Here is an 8,625-nt window from a genome sequence, read left to right on the forward strand (position 1 = left end):
CCTGGTAATTACATGAATAGGTAACATTACATGGGAACTGGATGCTACAAAACGTGGCGGCAGCTATATAAATGGCTTTAAAATCAGACCAGTGGGAGTTCACACAATTAGTGAGAACAACCTTAATGGCAATGGGGTATATCCATGACCAGGGAAAGTATATTAACTCACGGTTATTGTCAGCCCTATAAGATAGGCCAGACCACGAAACCAAAGCCATATAGGTCTGAAACCACTTTTATTAGAACCACTATACAGGCAGCCCTCAGTTTGCAACGACAATTGGAACTGGAATTGCTGTCGCTAAGCGACATGGTTCTAAAGCATGATGTCATGTGACCATGTCACTTAGCAATGGCAGTTCTGGCAATCCCAGTTGCTGTTGTTAAGCAAGGACCTCAAATCAGCATAACTTCCAACTTCCTGCTAGCTTCCCCATTGGCTTGCTGTGGGAAGCTGGCAGGGAACATCGGAAAGCTTGATCATGTGACTATGGCTTGCTGCGATGTTGTAATTGCAAGCCAGACGCCAAGTGCACATTGTGATCATGCAACTATGGGAACACTGGGATGGCTGGAACTCCAAGGACTCATAAGTTTAAATGGTCGCTGAATGAGTGGTCATAAAATGAGGACCACCTGTAGTAACAGAATCTTGCAAGTTTGGATATGCTTCCCTCCTTCCTCACATTACCTTTGTGTGAATTAGGGAGGGACTTCTCTGAGGCATTTTCTCAAATTAGTTTCTTGGAATGGACTTAAGCCGCCCTTATCTGATCGTTGCCTTGGTAGCGGCTCTTCCTCCTGTCCTTCTAGGCCATTCCCTCTGCCCTCTACAGTTAACATTATTAATTCAATTGACTTGTACAGTACACTGTGCCATAAAGTAACCACACTGGCTGGATTGGCAAAACACACTAACTAGCCAATCTTATTTCGAGGTATGCAAACCCAGCCAAAACTTGTGGAGAACAGCGGCAGGAAAGGTCTGTTGCTATCAAGTTCGACATGAGGGTTCCAAAAGTCATACTGTTGAGCAATTTGAAAAAAACAATTAGATGATAGATTATTGCTCTGACCCAGTAGGGCTCTTACCTTGAATTACAAAGTAATTAAATAGGAGGGGGGAAGTACTTGCTTACACTGCATAAATCTTCACATGAATACAAATAAGCAATAAACAGCATACTTACAGAAAACTGCTTGGTTAAACCTTGCAGTCCTAGCATATATGAAGAGTTTGAGCTCCGAGGAGGACCAACGGCATCATCCAAAGTCTTTGGGTTTCTGGATTCTTATTGGAAAAATCACATCTTTGGTCTGTCTCCAAGTTACTTTCCTAGTTTTAATGCTGAATCAAAATTAGCTTGATGAGTTATAAAAGACATTTAGAACCATCAAGAAGTCTAAATATTTTCTCTATATATTTCTGATGAATTACCTGGACTACTTGCACAAAAAACAGCTCACTTTACTGTTAGTCCTGAGTATACTTCATTCCAGAAAGGAAACAGATTCCAGTTCCCCCAATTTCCAGAAATAAATTGAATGTATCCACACTGTTTAATATTCTTTGAGGATGAGATGTGCTGGAACTCAAGGCTTAACTCTAGCAGGGAGGAATATTTTTAGCTTTTCAAGGAATTCATGACATACTTAATTAGGTTGTTAATCAAGACATCATAGGATATTTTGTAAATGCTTTATTGAAATCAAGACATATTACACCTATCGCATTTTCATAATCTACTAAGAAAGTTATTCAATCAAAAATTGAAAGATTAAGCTAACTATACTTGTTCTTAACAAATTAATGTTGATTTCCCAGTAATCACAACACTGTTTTAACATGCTTACAGATAATTCACTTTATGATTTGCTTTTGAATCTTCCCAGACTGACTGGTTGGTAATTTCTGAGTCCTTTTTTCTTCTTTTTGAAGACAGAAACATTTGCTCTGCTACAGTCACCTGGCACTTCAGCAGTTCTCCAGGATTTTTCAAAGATAATACATATGTAAAGGTTTTGCTAGACTATCACTTAGTTAGCACTTGAGTATGCAGCCCATCTGTCCCTGGAAAACTGAATGCATTAAAGTCAGTAGGAATTCCCTGTGTTTCTATTAAGCTCAAACTGGAATCCTGCTTCTTTAGTCACCTCTTCACCAGTGCCTAGTGGATGCTGCTTTTCTCAGAGAAGACTGAGTCAGAGCAGGGGTGAGGATTTCCATCTTTTCTTTACTATCTGGTACCATTTCGTCATTCTCACTGAACTAATGATATACTATTTCTTTTCTTTTTCTTTTGAATAAGAAGCCTTTGTGTTATTCTCAGTATTCTTCACTAATCTCATCTCATCTTATTTTGATCTTTAGCATCCTGACCCCATATTTAATAATCCAGGCTACCAGTCCATCTTATCAACTTTTATATTATGTACATCGTTTTTGCTCAAGTAAGGTGCAATAAACAAAAAAGGGCATTGCAAAAAAGTGACATGATGGATGTGAGGAGGGAGGAGAATTAGGCCAATGATTGGCAGAATAAGAATAGCTGCCCAGAGTCATTGTTGAGATGGGCAGTGGAAAAATGTGATTGATAGATAGATAGATAGATAGATAGATAGATAGATAGATAGATAGATAGATAACTAACTAACTAACTAACTAACTAACTAACTAACTAACCAACCCTCGTGAGGAGACTAGGATTGGTCATGCCAAACCCAGTATGTGGGATAAAGAGGCAGGGTATCAATCTGGCAGCAGGAAGAGGGCAACACAGGCCAGAGAGAACAAAGGAGGGCAGTGCAGGGTTACATTATGGTCAAATGTGCGTGTGAGAAGAGAATTACTGGGAACTAATGGAATGTAACTAATCTGAACAAGCAGTTGCTAATATTGGCAGTGGAAAACAAAAGCAACAATAAATACAGTACTATATTTGATACCCAGAAGAAGTTACACTTTTAAATCAGCTATCATGGCAGTTTGTTCTGCCACAGGCACTTTCTGCCTCTAAACCATATGCTGTATTATTTACCAATAGCCCTTTTAAAAGGTTCCTGCCAGTGTCCTGGATGTGTTTTCACTAGCCTCAAGCTTCTGTGTAAGAATTAATATAGAAGAATGATCATGGCTGATCTCTTGCCCTTTACAGGTAGTCCTCGACTTATGACCACAGTAGGGATTCAAAAATTCATTGTTAAGCAGTGTGGTCATTAAGCGATGCATCACATGATTGTACCCAATTTTATGACATTTTTTGCAGTGGTTGTTAAGTGAATCACATGTTTCCCCATTGATTTTGCTTGTCAAAAGCTGGCTGGGAAGTTCGTAAATGGCAATCACATGACCCCAGGATGCTGCAACCATCGTAAATATATGCCAGTTGCCAAGCGCCTGAATTTTGATCATGTAACCACGGGAAATGCTTCAACAGTCATAAGTGCAAGGACAGGTTGTAAGTCAGTTTTTTTTAGCACCATCATAACTTTGAGTGGTTGCTAAATGAATGGTTGTAAGTCGAGGAGTACCTGTAAAAAAAGGGAATTATTTAAATAAGACAACTGCTAACTAGTTCTGTATTGTGGGCAAGAAAGCTGCAGGGTTGCATCTATGTAGTCATGGGCAGCTGAGGTTGATGAGAGGGTGTCTTTTCCTTTATAAGGAGGGATTCCTGGTATGGAGTACTCTGGCGCACAATGGATAGAGTTAGGAGAGGGTTAGTCTATAACAGTGTTTCTCAACCTTGGCAACTTTAAGAAGTGTGAACTTCAACTCCCAGAATTCCCCAGCAAGCATTCTGGGAGTTGAAGTCCACACATCTTCAAGTTGCTAAGGTTGAAAAACACTGTGCTATAACACTGAGGGAGGAATGCCATCTGCTGCTCCCACTGGCACACTACAGCCTCTCTTCTGGCTCTTTGGGGAAGATCTTTTCAGCAAGCCTCACATCTGCACTAGGACACTGCGTTTAATCAGGCTCCTGGCACTGGTTAAACTACAGGTAGTCCTCATTTAGTGACTGCAATTGGTTCCAGCGAAAGGGTCCACATGGAGCCCCATGACTGAGAGAGAAAGACACTGTGAAGATTGCTGGTTGCTGCCCTCTCATTCAGATAAAGTTCTCTCAGCAGTGACTTGTGTCTGACCTGTTTTTTTTTCTTTTTTTGCCTCATCACAAGCTATCATTTCCTGAGCTACTTTTCTCCACAGCGCAGCACTTCCCTAAAAAGTGCTAAGGCCAAGTTAACAAGCTTAGCTCTGTGACCTCAATTAAGTGATTAGAACCCTGGACTGGCTCTTTGTGCTGCCTGAAACTGACCAGACCTTAATCAGTATCACACTGAAGGGTTTTGTTGTCCTAAATGCAGGCACTGGTCACGAAGTTACTTTTTCATCACTGTTGTAATTGCGAACAGTCACTATCTGAGGGAATCGCTCAATGAGGACTACCTGCATTATGTTTTAATGCCATAATTACTCTATTCATTGAAAAACGTTATTGTATCTGTGGTGCAACATTTTTTTAAAATAAATCTTGCACATTAGATATATTTTACCACCCTGTAAAGTGGAACCCAACAGTCCAAGCAGGGACCATTGTGACCCAAAGTGACTTGGGGATGCAGCCATGCCATGGAACAAAACCATGCCAAGTAAATGGCTTTACGTATCTCATCTATAAGTAAATGGGACTTGTTGATTTCTCTCTTTCGGAGGGTGGTACGAAACCTTCCCTTTCCCTCCTGTTGTGATTCCAAAGCTTCTCACTTGAGAGAGAGATTTGTTAGGAGTAAAGAGAAGAAGAAGAAGATAATATGAAGGCCACTCAGTATGTATTGAAAAGGAGCTGGGGCTCCAGTGTGGATTCCACTTGATTTCTTGTCTTTGTTCTCTGGCTAGCTGCATGTTTGGTGTACGTATATATGTATGTGTGTGCCTTCATGTGTATGTGAAATGATTGCACCATGTTTCTGTACAGGTTTCTTCAGCCAGTCAGGTTCCCTTTTATAAAAAGGAACTCCATGTTTAGGCCTATACATTATGCTAAGTCAAAACAAAGGCCAGCCATCACGGCTTGTAAACTATGGTTCATGGTTTAGTATAATGCATGCATCCAGCCACTATGGCCTGCTTATCAAATTGTGCTTAAAACACACCATGGCTCAGTACAATATCTGAACTTAGCCCAGGTATGTATGTACACTGATGCCTTTTCATGCTTGTCAAATATACAGTGGAATTGTTTAATTATTGCTGCTAAGTTGGCCATTAACTACTGATCCATAAGGTTAAGTATTTTTTTTAAAGCAAGTATCCTGTACTGGGCTGTGCTGAAGCAGCAAATTAAGAACTGCTATCTTCAATCATGTGAACCAATGTTCAGATAAAATTGCTCAATCAATTACAAAACAAAAAATTATGTACAGCTTACAGAGCTCATCAAAATTTAACTTGGGGACAGGTGGGCGAGAGCCACTTTGATATATAGTAGTGGTTAAAGCACCAGGCTAGAACCCAGGAGACTGTGAGTTCTAGTCCCACCTTGGGCAAGAAGCCAGCTGGGTGACCTTGGGCCAGTCGCTCTATCTCAGCCCTAGGAAGGAGGCAATGACCAACCACTTCTAAAATCTTGCCAAGAAAACTGCAGGGACTTGTCCAGGCAGTCGCCAGAAGTCAAAATTGACTCAAAGGCACCAATAAAAAAAAGGAAAGGAAAGGAAAAAAAGGCAGAATATACAAAAAGTATTCGCAATAAATGAAGGAATTGAAAGAGTTTGTCATGGATATCTTCACTGGAAATACCTATTTCTGTTGAAATAATGTTTTTTTGGCAATTCCCATTTTTTCCAACTCATTGGTAGAATATGAAAAATAATGACTTAGACATCCTCAGGCTTGGGTGAGAATGAACTAGGACATGCCATTATGTTGATACAACTACAACTGAAATTCAAACACATTTTTTTAATATTAGTTCCCTGCTGTCTGAATATCATTTTACCTCATGCAGATTGACAGGCAGCAGTTTTCTCATTCCCCACACAAATTATATGGATAGGGAGAAGCAGGGCCACAGCTAGGGTCTGTGTCACCCGGGGCAAACATGGATTCCACGGCCATTTTGGTGCCCCCCCAGTGTGGCGCCCGGGGCACATGCCCTGGTTGCCCCCCCTAGTTGCGGCCCTGAGGAGAAGGACAGAGTGGCTTTTGCTGGGAAAAGAAGGGCCAACAATCTCATGTGCTGTGATATGCTCCATGGCCACAAAAACCAATCCCATGCAGCAACTGGAGTTTTAAAATAGCTTCTTTTGTGCCAATGGAAGTTTTTTCCAAGCCATATTGCAGTGCAAGGGAGGAAGAAGAAAGGAACAGTCTGATCTGGGGGGGTGGGAGAAAAAGAGTGAAAGGGGACAGAGGGAAGTAGGACAATTAAATGTGATTGCTTGATTTTATTAATATCCCAGCTGTCCATAAATGATCATGACAAACAGCCTAAGTGGGATGGTGGCATGGCCATTCAACACAAATGGGTGACATTTCCATTGTTATGGGCCAACTTGTCTTGGTACTGAAAATCCAATTCTAGGGAGTCCCCAGTAAGTTGACTATCTAGCTTATCTTGAAGACCTCCAACCAGCTGACTAGTCAGTCTCAGCAATAATATCTGGCCTAAGTTTGGATTTTTTTGCTGCTTCTTCACATTTTGTTTTTTCCAGCTCCCAATGAAGAGTTCTGAAAACCTAGAAAGTTGGCAACTCTTTAGTGTTATTTCAATTGGTGAAAATAAAAGTATTTGCAACCTCTGAATTTTGGATATTTTACCCCAAGGGCCTACAAAGCTGTGATTACTTTTAAAATTTCAAGCAACATTTTAAAAAGTACAGTATTTATACATTTTAAATTAATGAGTGCATAGGGCTATCTGGCATGTTCTCATGCCCTACTAAAGGAGAAACTAATCAACTGATTTTAGCTTGAGTGTTACGTTGTACGGGCTGAAGCTGGTGGTACAGGAACCAAGAAATGCTCCATAGAGACATTATTTAAAAATGGAGCAGTTGTCTCCAACATCCAGCGCTGGGTAGAGTACAGCCAAGAGTCTGTCACTTTGAAAGGGAGGGAAGAAAAGGCTTAGGACTTAAATTCTGGGGCCAACGTACAGTATATATGTCATCTTTCTGGTCTGCAATAAAACAACTTATCTAGTCATGTCAAGTCTATTAAGTTTCTACTGTCTGGTAGTTCTTGAATGAGGGGTTCCATAAATAATTTCACTCTGACACAGATTAATCTGACCTGAAAAATATGCTGCATTTTATATGCCAGGATGGCATGTATGACTAGAAATGATGGCTATGATTCTACTGTCAGCAGATAGTTGTAGCAATTTATATGCTGAAAATAAAAAAAGACTAAGAATTCACTTGAGGTAGTATGCTGTTCTGAGGTCTCTGCAAATCATTTTTCATCCATAATAGCCAGTATTATCCAAGATTTTTCTCTGAAATAAATCACATCTCTAACAACCATTATATCTTGTGAAAGAAAGGTGTGTTGTTTTTCCCTGCTTGGTTACAATGGCAATATTGTTTGTCGCTTTTCCAAAAAGATCTCATTTTTCTTTGTTTGGCAGCTTGGCATTTGAAACCCATATTAATGATACACTGTACTTGCAAGTGAATTGCAAGCTTATGTTTAAAAGAGCCTGGACATAAATGAATACAGATGCCTTTTCCTTCTCCTGGACATTTGCCAAGACAGTCAGCTTCACTATGGCATAAACCTGAAAAGCCTCATTCAGTAGCATTTCTGTTTTGCACGTTTAGAACCTGGTGTTTGTGGGCCTTAGGATCCCTGAATCTTCTTTCTGTTCTATAGACATTTTCCCTAGTTTTGTGTCATCTGCAAATCTGATAATCATTCTTCAACCCTCTCATCTGGGTCATTAACAAAAAGGACCCAGGACAGACCCCTGGATTACTCTACTTGATACTAATCTCCACTTAGAAGGTGTCTCTGGGTGGAGTCATTCAGCCAGTTCTTACACTATTCAATGGTTGCATAATCTGGCCCATATTTTACTATTTTATTAATGTGAATTACCATGCAAGACTTTGCGGAATACTTTGCTGAGTAACGTAAATACAATTTAATTGAAATTTAAAAGAGAGGGACCCCCCACCACAAACAGCACATTATATTTATTTAGTAGATTTATATCCCATCCTTATCTGTATAACTTAAAAGGGCCTACATAATACTCTGTCTTCCTATTTCCCAACAACAACAACCCCGAGAGGTGGTTGAGCTGAGAGAAAGCAACTGACCCAAAGTCACCCAGCTGGCTTCTATGCCTAAAGCAGAACTAGAACTCACGGTCTCCCAGTTTCTAGGCCAGCTCCTTAACCACTATATCAAAATGGTTCTCTATACCACCTGCTCATCCCAAGCACTTTTATCAGCACAAGCAAGTTATACCCCCAGAGATTTTAGAAACCTGAGGTAAGTTCAATCACTCAATCACTCAATGTATATACCTGTCCACCTCAAATTCACGACTCTGGGCAGCTAACAACAATTAAATACTATATCTATATCTATATCTATAAAAATAAACAA

Source organism: Candoia aspera, chromosome 2 (genome assembly GCF_035149785.1).
Source record: "Candoia aspera isolate rCanAsp1 chromosome 2, rCanAsp1.hap2, whole genome shotgun sequence".
NCBI lineage: Eukaryota > Metazoa > Chordata > Lepidosauria > Squamata > Boidae > Candoia > Candoia aspera.